Genomic DNA, 13,929 nt, shown 5'->3' with positions numbered 1-13,929 from the left:
TGTTTTAAAAAAACTTTCATATGATCCATGAGAGCAAATGGCAATTCAATATTTTCTCTCTCTTTTTTTTTTAGGTTGAATTTATCGTGTTGCTCTTGTAGTTTTGAAATTGACTTAATAATAACAGCTACTAAGAATAATCATGTCTGCAATCTCTGAAATATTTCCCACCTAATACCCTTAATTTTCTTTATTGGATTACCTACAGATAACAATAGATTATGGATTATAATAGATATAATAATAGATTAGTTAGGATACATACATGCACACACACACTGATAATGGCCATAAATCTCATTATTACTGCGTTAGTCAGCTTTTCATCACTGAGACAAATACCTGAGCAAAATAACTTAAAGGAAGAAAGAATTATTTTTGTCTCTGGGTTTTAGAGGTTCTATCCATGGTTGGCTGGCTCCATTGCTTTGGGCCTGAGATGAGGCAGTATATCATGGCAGAGGAAACCTGTTCAATTCAGGGCAGCCAGGAAGCAGGATGGAGGTCTGGGGTGGGGCAAGAGGGACATGGGAGAAGGTACACTCCGGTGACCTACTTCCTCTATTAGGTCCCACCTCCCAGTAATCCATTTAGATGTCAATGGATTCATCCACTGATGAAGTCAGAGCCCTGATGATCCATTCACTTACCAAAAGCCCCACCTCTGTACTTTGCTGTATGCCCATGCTTTGAGGGGCATTCCGAGTCCAAACCATAATGTCTAGTATCTAATTGTAACACACTGAAAGGGCTGTATTACACCTTCTAATTGTAATTCCCCTACAGAGAGTAGATAGCTTTGTGTACATTCTTTCATATAATTTTATATAAATATATATATATAATTCTGAAAATAATCCTTAAATTTTTCCAAATGATATCATGCTTTTTCCACTTAGTCTTTACATTCAAAATATGTGATAAGAGTATTTTCATGTTCATTCCTAAAGCACTAAATGTAAATCATTTATATGTGTTTTGGTCAGCTTTTTTTTCTGCTGTGACTAAACAATCTGACCAGAACAATTTTAGGAAGAAAAGATTTATTTAGGGGCTCATGGTTTCAGGGGTCTTACTCCATAGAAGGCTGGCTTCATTCTTTAGGACTTGAGGTGAGGCTGAACATCATGGCCACAGAGTGTGGGTGGAAGGAAGTAGTTCACAAGGTGATCAGAAAATAGAGAGAGAGAGTCCACTGGCTAGAAACAAATATATACCCCAAAGCCAAGACCCAATTCCCACCTCCTCCAGCCATACCTACCACTTCAATTACCACTCAGTTAATCCCTCTCAGGGGATTAATTCACTGATTGGGTTAAGACTCTTTTAACCCAATCATTTCTCCTCTGAACCTCCTTGCATTGTCTCACACATGAGCTTTGGGAGGACACCCCATCTAAACCATAACAATATGAAATGTAGAGAGTGACTAAGTACATCAGAATGAAAATAGCCTGAATCACTGGCTGCCCACTATGAATCTGTAAGTCAGTTGAAGAACAAGAGGTGGAGCCTTTTGACTAAGGAATCACTGAGGTTTAACCTATAGTGAAACAGCTGAGTAAGTCTTTGTGATTTTTTTTTTTTTTTTTTTTTTTTTTTTTTTGGTAAATACCCTTGTGTCTATTTCCTAGATATCATCACCATTTATATACTGGTAAATGATTGTGCCCACACCATCAGCAAGCACATTTCATATCTCTCATACCCAGACCAGTAATCAACCCTGTCCTCTGCCTCAGTTTCCCAGGGAGATAGTCAAGGCTCATATGATTAAGTCTTCCTATATTAAAAACTATAACACATAAAAGTAAGGGACAAAAGAATCACATTAAAGACTGTAAGAGTGAGTATTTTTACAAAGAGATGAAAATGAGGATGGAATCTTTCAAGAGAGTATAAAATATTTTTCACCGAAGGGGCTAATACTTCACTTTATTCACCACTGAATATTATCCTGCTGGGAGTCATTACTATTGATTATCATTTCATTTATATGTATCACATTATATTGTAATTATCTGTTTACACATCAGTCTCCCTGGAGTCTGGATTCTTTGAGAGTATTTCATTTAGTTTATCATGAAATATCAAACACTTGAACATAGAGCATGTTCTTATAAATGAAATATCCTTCTAAGAAACATCTTGAAACCTTACCAAAAGAAGCCATGTACAATCTGAACATTTTACTTGGTCCTCAAATGCCCCCCTATGCATAGGATCAAGATGATTTTTCACCCTGCCATTAAATATCTCTAGCCATTATTCATTCCCCTCCAGCTATAGACTTTTATTTCAATCCCTTAAATCACTCACCTCTTTTTCTATTTTAGGTATTTTAGGCAGGTGGTTCTTTTCCTCTAAAATGTTCAATCCTTGAGATTTCAAAAGACTGATTCCTTCTCATTGAGTTTACACTTAAGTGTTCTGCCTTAGTGCTGATCACCTGCCCAAACTTCTCTGTTATTGTTCTATAATGGCATGCAACATTTTCCCAGTACTTATCACACGTTTTAATTTCTCTGATGATGGATTGACTCATTTTGTGTCTCCCCCAGTAAAACTGAAACTCCATGAAAGAATGAACTTCATGCATCTTATCTACCTTTGAGTCACATCCAGTAGCAGGATCATATTAGAACATCCAACTTTGAGATCTTCACTCAATTTAAGGATTGAATACAGATTTCCCAGATGCATGACATATATCTTCCTTACTTCAGCTCTCTTTCTCAACTGGGCTTCTGAATGCAACAAGATGGCAGACACTTGAAGCTCTCCATCAAAAGGGAAGTTTTTCATTGGCTTGGGGAGAGCTTATACAGGCTAAAAACAAAGGGGTTTTTCTCCCGTGCCTTAATATGTAATAAAATGTATTTATTTCTGAATAAATGATAAAAATAACCAGGTTTTCTGGAATTACTTTGATGTTTATGGGTTATCAAATTTTTTTTCATACTGGGGATTGAACCCAGGGGTGCTTAACCACTGAGCAACATCCCCAATCCTTTTTTTATATTATATTTAGAGACAAGGTCTTGCTGAGTTGCTAGGTCCTCCCTAATGGGCTGAGGCTGTCTTAGAACTCAAGATCCTCCTACTTCCTAAGATGCTGGGATTACAGTTCTGTGCCACTGTGCCCTGGCTGGGTTATCAGAATTTTAAAAGATGTTTTCTAACATTAATTCATTTGTTCACTAGTTTATTCATTCAAACAAATATTGTTTAATCACCTGCTATATGTCAGGCACTGTGCTTGGCACTAGTGATACAACATGTCTTGCTCTGGGAAGCCTGAATTCTATTGGTGGATCTGGAAGCTAAACAAATAGACAAATTCAATTTGTGACCCCTTCCTCAAGGAAGCAATGTGCATTTCTCTGACCCACTTTCCACAGTCGTATCTCCCTTTAAGCACAGAAAATGGTCTCCACTATTAAGGACTCATGTCACTTTGGCCCCTCCCAGATATTCTAAAATAATCTCCCATCACAAGGTCCTAATTTAATCATGTCTGCTAAATCCCTTTTGTCATGTACAATTCACAGATTCTGGGAATGACAATGTACACATTTTTAGACTGCTAATTCTGTCTACTATAGCAAACTAAATTACTTCTCATCTTCCTTTGTGTTGGGTGTTTGCAAGTTTGTCTTACTCTGCCTTCCCTTCTAACAGCCTCCACTTGACTTCACTGAAACCAACCAGCCCTAAACAGATGACACAATCAAATTTGGTTTTCAAGGAACCGAATTATATAACTGGTCTCTTTCCTTCTCCTACAGGATGCTTAATAACTAGTTGCTTTTGGGCACTACGTCACACACCCCCAGAGAAGATGAACTTTGGATGATGACTATTCATCACCAGGCAGTGTAAAATCAGGTTGTTGATTGCTCATTAATAAATTTTTCCACATAAGTTCAGCCAACTCTAGAGGCATTTGATGACTACATACTACATATACAACCCTCAATAAAACTTGCAAATATGAAAGGTGGGAAATTTCAGCTTTGGAACTTAGGGGAAATAAGATTTTAAAATAAGATTGATGACCTTCCTCCAGAGAATTCCTATGGAAGCCTTCAGATCCAGCAGAAATATTTTCTCATGATACCACAAAATATTTTAGGACACAGTCAATGGCTTCAGTGGAGGTTGACACTAGGTATTTTACTTTGTCCTTTTCCTCTCTTTGATCCCTTTCTACATTTTCTTTATGAAAAATAATTTTATTAGTTTTCTTTAAATTTTAATTAAGCCTAATCTCTTCAAATATTGCCCTTTTCTTGTTCCATTATAGGTAGTTATTTTGCTTAGTATAGAAATGAAACTTTCCAATGAATAATCCTGATCATCTGAATTTATTTCCTACTTGCACCTGATTTCATTCAATCAAGAGAAAGCAGGAAATAAATGTTTTCTTGTGTTTGTCTGAGGCACACAAGTTGGCTGAATGGTTACCTTTAGAATCCCTATTTATATATTAGCTGAGCACATTTATTGTCAGTATATATTAAAATGATGAAAACTTTACTTAAAGCAAATATGAATGCATATATGAATAAAATGTCAACATATATACACTTGAACTACTACAACCTTGTTAACTATGACAAAATACATACTGAATTAATTCATTAGGTTAAAAAATAATTTAGGAGTCAAATTTACCTGACTTTTTTTTTTCTTTTTTTGTTTTGTTTTGCAAAGGGCAAAAGAGATGCCCTCCACTCCATCGTTTTTATTTTTTAATTTAGTAAATACTAAGCGTCTTTCTTAAACCAAATATTACAAATGTGTAAAAACACAAAAACAATTTAGTGAGCCAAAAAAGATTGGGTTTAAGAATATTCTGTTCCGTGTAACTAAGTTCCTAGATTTTCCAAACAAAAGCATAGTATTTCTCAACTAGGTTCCTGATGAAACTCTCAAGTGTGGTCCTACAGGAACATTTCCCACACACACTTGTATGACATTGCATAAGAGCTGGGATTTCACAACAGGCTTCCAGATGGATTTCTCACATTCCCATACAAAGCACTGCACTACCTGCCTGTGGCTCCCTGTTAGCTTGCCACTGCTGCTGTCCCAGAGAGTTGCCAGGGAAGGCTCTAAATATATTTGATTAGTTTCAGGCCTTCATTTTTAGCAAGTCATCACCCTCTTAACAGCAGATGATGCCCCCTAGTTCGAATCAATGTGAGTGGCCCCGGTTACAATGGGCTGGATTAATGATGAAAAATGTGTCGTCAGCCTGGAGGTCCTTGGACATTTATCACCCAATGGGTCTGCCAATTGGTGGGCAGCCCCTGGCTCATCAGCACACCACTTTCCCAGTCTTAAAGAGATAGTGCTCCTTTCAGATTAATTTAATGAGGCCTGGTAGGTGGGGAGAAGAACTCAATAGACAGTTAACTTGACAGATTTAGGTTCCATACACTTCAGCACTTCTATAACTACTGTGCTTCTTTTTGTAATATAATTTTGCAAGGCAAGTATGAGCTATTATTATAAGCCATATCTGGAATTCTAAAATTGCTTCTATTTCATTTTAACAGGTTTTCTTAGAAAATAAGTCTTCATGTTTTATTAACATAGATTTGACAGATTTGAAATGTTTGCTGTGAACTAAAATATTTCCAGAAACTTTAAATGCCCAACTGTAAAAATGAAGTAGATACAATCTTCAAAATTATTTTATGTTATCTGTTCCCTTTTCCCTAGTTTAATTTTCAATATTACCGTCAGTCTGGAATTGTTTTCTCTTGAATTTGGTCATCAGTACGATTATTTTCACTTAGAAGATTAAAAAAAAACTGTATGGAATAACTTAAATAAATTCTCCTTTGGAAAAAAAATCACATTCATTCCGTATTCATAAGTGTTTCTTTAACATCTAATTGAGCAATCTCCCTGTATTTCTCCATTTAATCAAAGGAATGGACATAGAAAAATTGAAATATCAAAATGTACTATGTTTTGTAAATAAATTAAATAGTTTGAGAAATGTAACAGGGAAAAAGGAGTCTGTATGTGTCATTTGAATAGTATCGTGTTTTTTTTCTGAATTTAATGAAATTGAGGGGAAATTTATTTAAAGGATATATAAGTATTTGAAATAAAAGGGAAAGAGAATGAGAGATTTCAGTGTCATTTCCAATGCAGAAAATTTAACAACATTGTTTCTATATTCTGAAATTGTTTCTTCCAAGAGCAGCTGATGTTCAACTTCTAATAAATTATAATACTTAGTAGAAAAATGATTTTCTGATATAAATCAAATATCGTAAGTGGAACTTTACCCAATAATCATTTCATCCAATATCATGTTCCTAACAGCCTAACATTAAAAATAATGCAGTTTTACTTTTTTCCATTTTCCCTAATAAAACTTCACAATTTGATGGGAGATGTCAAAGAACACAAATCATAGACCCTATAAGTTAATAATTACAGTTATTCTAATGTTAATTTCAGAAATTTGGGGACATTTTTCATATTAGTTTAAAATAATGTGAATATGATTTATGTAATGAACATTTACTTGACATTTAATAAATTCTCAGTAAATACTTGCTGAGTTGAATGAATGAACTCCATTTTCTACAGTCATTCAATGAAACATACTATGTATCCTCATATAAAATATACTGCATCAAATGGGAAAATTTTAATACATGAAGAGACCAGAAGAGACCAAAAATATGAGAGATAAAGTAACATTCTGAAAAAGAAGTTGCTAAAAATAACTAATAGCCACATTAATTATGGAAAAATGAACTAACAGGTAGCAACAGGTCCCAGGCACCAGACAACTGAATATTAATTTGAGGCCGATGTCAAGAGGAGAGCTTCAAAGGAGAATTGCCCCCTAGATTTGGAAGAAGTTGTAATTAATCAACTGGAGGAAGCGGACACTGATCTTACAATCACTGTAACTATAAAAACTAGCTTCAGTATTTAGGTTTTTATTTCTGATTGGGATGAAAATAATAAAAACTAAATCTTTGAGTCAATATTGATTTTCCATTAGGTACAGTGGTGTATGCCTGCAATCCCAGCAAAGAGGGAGACTGAAGTGGTACTATCTCAAGTTCAAACACAGACTGGGCAACTTTGTGAAACCATCTCAAAATAAAAATTAAAAAGGGCTGGGGATGTAGCTCCGTGGGAGAATATCTTTGAATTAAATCACCATTTGCTATAAACCCTCATTTCACAGAAACATGTTACTTCACTTTGCTATTAGTTTTTTTTTTTTTTATTTTAAAAGATAGCAGCTGAGAGACAACAAAGTAGTATTAAATTGAATACCTGTAAATATAAGTGACTGATTTCCACATTTAAAGGACAAATGTATATATATTAGTCAAATAATTCTTAACATAGCTATATTCAGCAACCAGAACTTCAGAAAGGTGGGAGGGGCAGCATGTTTCACTTTTATTCTTGTACTTTTCTGTTTATTATGTATTTAGATAACTGTTAAAGAAAATATGAGGTTTTTTTAGTAGTCAAAGAAAAAAATCCTTCAAAGAATTCCCTGCAATGTAAATGGTTAGGCCACGGTGATGGTGATGATATAATTTTATTTCCCCTTGCTAATTAGGTCATGACCTGTCTTCACCTTTGTTACTTCAAAGTCAAGGCTCAATTAGCAAAATGAAGGCAACTTGTCCATGAGCTTATTTGGTTAATATAAGTACACAGAAGATTCCCAATGTCAGCAGCATATTCATCAAAAGTTCTCCAGTGACCATCCTGGTATGCTTTCATGCCAAGAAGAATTAATTCCGTGAGATTTTCTCCTACAATTAGGTAGCACTCTCTCCGGGACCCAGTTTCTTGCTTGATGCCCAGAAGTAACTAGAACTTCACAAATTTTGTTCTGAGAGTCATTTTTTATTATGTTTAACCTTGATTATACATTGACAACTCAAACTAAATATTACAAGGATGCTTGTTTTCTGATGTTGGCACGCCACTCACAGACCAGTCTTTCTGTGAACAAACTATGGAAACATATTCTAATATTCATAAGGCAGAGTACATGTCAAAAAGAGAACTACACTCTTTCATGAAGCGGTAAAGATTTTCAAATTTAATGAGAAACGACTGAGTTTATGGAACTACATTTGCAATCTATATGACTAGCAAAATATATATTTTTAATTAATAGAGAATTTACCCAGTAGTTCAAATTGGTAGGCAGGTAACTTGAACTGTTAAGATTCCCAGGACAACCAATCCTAAATAGCTGCATTCAAATTTTTAAATTAGAATTAGTCTATAAGAATAATAGAAATGTGAATAGTATACGGGCGATAAATTCATGGTATGACCTTACAGATTCTATGAAATTGGAGGAATCCATTTTAAATTCTTAGGAAATTACATAATTATAAAAGCATAGTTAGTATATGAAAATACATTCACAAACCAGAACATGATTTAAACAACAACAAAAAAAACTTATGACTAGTGTAATTGCCTTAGGACATATTGCATTAAATTCTATTTCTTAATTATCTTTTAAAAATTCAACAAAATGATAAAACTCAAGTGACACATCTCTTCTGTTGATCATCAAAAATTGCACACTCTACTTTGCTAAATAATGCTAACTTGCTTACCCTTTCCATAAAGTTTACTACTCTGTTAAGACATTACAACTCATTCCCACAATTGCTTCTCCAAACAGAATCGTATTCATTTTATGACCATGCTGTGTACGATCCACAATCATCTTACATTTAAGGGAAAAGAGTTATTTATAATGTTTATCGTTCCTGCCAGTATACTTTTACAAGTCTTTGACACGTCAGTGTGAAAAATTTATAGATATACAATAAAGCTTCATTGTAAGGATTTTCAAATAAACTAAGATGCATTTTGTATTTGTCTAAAAGGCCCAGTAATGAAGCCCTGGGGACTTGTTTATGCACAGTGTTTTCCCAGCAGGAGAACCAATATTGGTCAGTTCTCAGTCCTCAGAGGCCTTTCTTACTAAATGGAACAGCATTAGCTTTGTTCTTTAAGTCTAATTAACAACCAAATCATAAATTTTAGTCTTTCCCTGATTAGATTAAGCTTTCAGCAATATTTTTTTTTTTTTAATTCCTACTACCATGAATTTCACTAGGAAAAAAGAAAACGGGAGCAAAATGGTAAATACCCAAAGCAAGATGGTATACAAGTTTAATGCATTAGCCTCTCATCCCCAGAGATCATGGTTCCTATCTGTCTTAGGTCACAATTTTAAAGAGTTGAATGATCTGCCAAAATCCCTCATGAGTATTTAGACCTATCACCGAGTCCCTGAACAATTAAGACTCTGTGCTCAATTTATGGCTCTCATCTGGACTATCTAATGGCACAACAGGTCAAAAAATTAAGATCTGGACACTAACTTGTTCTCACGGTAACCTTATATTACCTCTCAGGGCTGTTTCAGGATTACATGAAATAATATACTCAAAACACAATACCTGTCACCCAGTAAGTCATTAATATGTGCAACTAGTATTACAGAACTTTCCATTGCCATTTTTTTATATTCTATCATTATAAACTGACCATAAGAACGTAGACCAATATCCTGCACAGTGTAATATATTTTTTAGCAATTAATAAGAATATATACTTGAAAGGTTATCGATTTTTTTTTTTGTTGTTGTTGTTCTAAAATACTGTGGTTTTGTTGTGATTTTTGCTTAGAACATTTGAAGTATTTCCAGGAGCATCCATACAACGTGTCCTTCTGAGATGCCTTTTTTCCCAAAGCTCATATTTAGGTTTCTTGCAAGCAAGGCCATTCATCTACAAGAAGGGTGCCTTAGGATTTTGTATAATGCTTTACAGGTTATGTATAGAACCCAGAGTTACTGTCATTTCAGGGATTTCATGGAGGTACATCAGTCATAATGGTTTTGTCCACAGACTCACTCATATTCCTTATAGTTCAAAGAGTCTAGTCATTTGAGAAAACAATAGGGAAATCTCTTTTTTTCCAAAATTCAGTGTGGAACAACACAAACAAATTCTTTTAAGCCATGTTCTTTTTATAAAGACTTTAACCAAGAGATAAATGTTCAGCCAAAATACAGTGCTTCCTTACTGGACTTTGTTGGCCAAGATCCTGTGTATGTTACAGATTATAATGTGGCACCACACTGTTTTCTCTAAAAAGAAATCACACAGGGTTTGTCTGTAAAGAAAATAGGGTTAATTTTCATCTGATGTATTGGGAGGAATGCTAAAGGAGCCACTCAGGTCAGGCGTTGTTTACAGAGCTCTTAGAGACAAAATCTTTTATTTTGAGAAACATTTGGCAGAACAATTAAGCACAGAGGTCAGAATTCATTTACTATGTTATATACAGATACTGCCACTCTGAGAAAGTTACAAATGATTACAAGGGTATGTTATAAATAGAATGTTCCAATAAGTTTAAGATCATTGTCCAGTTTGAATTGAATTCTAGCCTTGTATGAATGTTTGGAATATAACTAATGTTTGATTTAGATATGTATCTTCTTTGCACAAATTTCATGCATTCTTCTGAAATAAAGGTCAGATTTTTCACAGAGTAATGTTTCATAACTACAGAAGCATATATATGTCATTTCAAATTTAATACTAACTCTACTCCCTATTCTTCATGGAGATAAAGTACATACTTTATACACAACAATGACAAAAGTACCATGATACATAACCAAGCTGATTATTGTACCACAAAACTCAAATAAGGATTGTTTTATACAAACATTGTGATATTCTACTAATACAGCATTATGGGCTGAGCAGGGAGTGTAGTTCAGTGAGAGAGTGCTTACCCAATATGCCCAAGGCATTGGGTTTCATCCCTAGCACAGGTTGGAAAGAAACAACTGTATCTATTACTTTTATGTTCTTGTGCTTCAGTTTTCTTATGTATGAAATGGGAATAATAATTGTACCCTCCCAGGTTTGCTCAGAGCACTTAGAACATCTGTCCCACAGAAAGCATTCAATAAATGTGAACAGTTTCAAAAGAACTTAACTAAGGATAGTTTTTAACTCTACAATAGTTTCATTAAATTGTTAAATATTTCATATAGTCACATACCTACTTGTGTGTCTGATTAAAATCTCATGAGAAAAAAATACAGATTTTAAAAATCACTCATTTGGAGGATATAATTTTGAGAAAAATCTCAGTATTCAAAAAAAGAGGAGGATTGAACAGGCACTGTTTTGACATGTTCAAGGTTTGCTATTTCTTTATGTCATGGTGATTGAGTGCTTGTTAGTGATGCATTGCCCCATACCCCTGATAAAAGAGGGCACAGATATCTTCTTTAAAAAACAGTTATCATGACATATGAGGTAAATATCATTTATCATCTTTCCATGGTCACTTCCAGGAACGTTTGTTACAAATCTTATCTTCAGTGTTTTTGTCTCAGGAAACCTGGATCTTCTCCAGTTTCTATATTACCTTTGAGATGTTTCATATTTTAACTATATCATATCTAGTTGCAATATAAAACTAAAATTAGCAGAATAAGTTTTTATAAAATTAATTACTCCAAAAATCTGGAATTCACTGAAGTTTCATTTGAAGGACAAATAAATGTGAGAAATATTTTAATTCAGCTAGAATAATCTAAGCCAATTTTTAAGTTGATAACATCTCTACTGAAACACATATTTTGTATAAATAAAATTTCCGCATTCTAAATGAGACAACCAGACCCCCCGTCATAAACAAACATACACACACACACATACACACACACACACCAACACATGATTATACAAATAATTCAAATTCAAGTTTTAAATATTTGCTTTTGAACTAGAAATGTTATCATTTGCCACCATGCATTGTTTAAACTATATATTAAAAGAGTCCTTTTCTCTTACTCTGCTATTTGGCTCTAAGTGTATAGGTCTAAAAATACACTAGTCAACTATTCCACTGGCAGGTTTAGATATGGATCTTCAGACTTACTATTTTCTTTAAATTTCTGATGAACATAAATGTACAAAGATACTATCTGCTCTGAAAACACATAGTAAAAATATTGTCTTACAGCCTAATAAAATGCCTACTGAAATTTTTATCCAGAAAACAATGCATTTTCTTTCATCACTACACATTGTAGTGCTACTTTTCTTGCCTTAAATAATCAAGGACTCAGTGACAGGCATGGAAATGCCATGGTAAAGCACATGTGTGCATTTTCAGGCAAACCCAGTAAGCAATGCAATCCCATGCTCAGAAACCCATTTCTTCACCTTTGTTTCTAGGGCACTGATGAGGAGCAGGTGTCAGGATTTTTTTCCATAATCCTGACAGGTCATTTTGCATATAAAACACATCCAGACTTTAATAACCCTCAAGGGTAAAGGTAGCTCTGTTTTGACAAATATTAGTGCTTCCCTTTTACATTATTTAATCCTTTAGTTGGAAAAAATATCATATACACTACTTTTTCCACATGTTTGTGAGTTATGTAGTTGGCTTTTATTCATTAGAGTGAATTATATATAAGTGAATGAACCTAAGTCATTTCAAATCTTTCTGTTTCTCTCTCTTTTTTCTTTGGGGGGAGGGTGTGAGTGGGAGTGGTAAACACTGATAATTCAAAGGAATAATCTAGATAATCCCAGAGAGAATTGATATGAAAGCAAGGCATAATAGAACTGGAACTTCTCAAGCCTAATATTAGAAAAATTATGGCATTATTCATTTATTCCATTGAAAAATATTCTCCTAATATTTTATGGTAACATACAGGTTGGAAATCATTTTATTTTTAGTATACATTTGGTTTAGTCAGCATTCATGCAGTTGGGTTGAGACTATGACTTTTAATTACCTACTAACTTATCCCTTATTTGGTTTTAAAATGAAATGGTCATTCACTTATGCTTGTTTCAACAGTTTAGGATGAAAGAAAATGAAAACATACCAGTTATAAATATATTAACAATGTAAATCACACCATAATAACTTTATTTTTAAGCCTTGACAACTGCAATTTTTGGAACTTAAAAGGATCACATAGTTACTTTCTACAATATATCATAAAGAGAGATTCCAGAGCTGAGATTTCTAGAATCAATGTAGAGTAAATAGTTACCAAAATGTAGCCTCATTCAGGAGACAGCGAATGAGGAGCCACAGCATTTGCAGTGGGATTAAAGTACGTTTCAATGTGCAACAGGCCATAACATTCCATCTGCCTATCAAAACAAGATTAAAACCAAGAGAAAAGATAAACAGCAATCATTGTTCATAAAAGGATGTTTACTAGTTATTTTTAATGGATTTTGCTAGTTTTAAGTGTATTTATTTTAAGCTGTATTCACAGCTTTTGGTGCAATTTGGACTTTGGGTCCTTTGGACACTAACCAGGACTTTCCAATGCCTAAAAATGACAACAATAAACCTTATGTATATTTCATTATAAACTGAAAAAAAAATAGCTTCTATTATGCAATGACTACAGTTTCAAGTTAATGTAGATAAACAAGTTAGCTAACAAAAATCAAATAATAATTTTGGATCCTTATAACCTAGGCACTCCATAGAAGAAATAGTTGAATATATACAGCTTTATTAATACTAGTTTCTGGTCCTTTATTTTTACTTTTTACAAAGGAAGATTAGTCATATTGTCCTCATTTTCATTTACTTCAATGAGAATTTTGTAGAAGAAACAATAGCTGTGATTACATTTATGACAATGATTACAGGAAATTTACAGCTTTTACTTTCTGCTTCTTGAACACTAGAAGTACAAGTTTACTATCCGCTGATGCTAACATAGTTCACATTGTTACACACATGCCCTACTCCGGTGGGGCAGTCCAGTCTGTAAATTATATTGCCTAGTCAAAAAAGTCAAAACTTTTAAAATAGCTAATCTG

The 13,929-nt window shown here is 33.9% G+C and overlaps 1 protein-coding gene across 1 annotated transcript in view; it reads right to left on the bottom strand.

The window, feature by feature from the left end:
• ROBO2 (roundabout guidance receptor 2) overlaps positions 1-13,929 on the bottom strand; it is a 578,830-nt gene that overhangs the window by 429,737 nt on the left and 135,164 nt on the right.

The sequence above is a fragment of the Sciurus vulgaris genome (assembly GCF_902686455.1).
Source record: "Sciurus vulgaris genome assembly, chromosome: 10".
Classification (NCBI taxonomy): Eukaryota; Metazoa; Chordata; class Mammalia; order Rodentia; family Sciuridae; genus Sciurus; species Sciurus vulgaris.
This window is presented reverse-complemented; position numbering and strand designations above follow the sequence as displayed.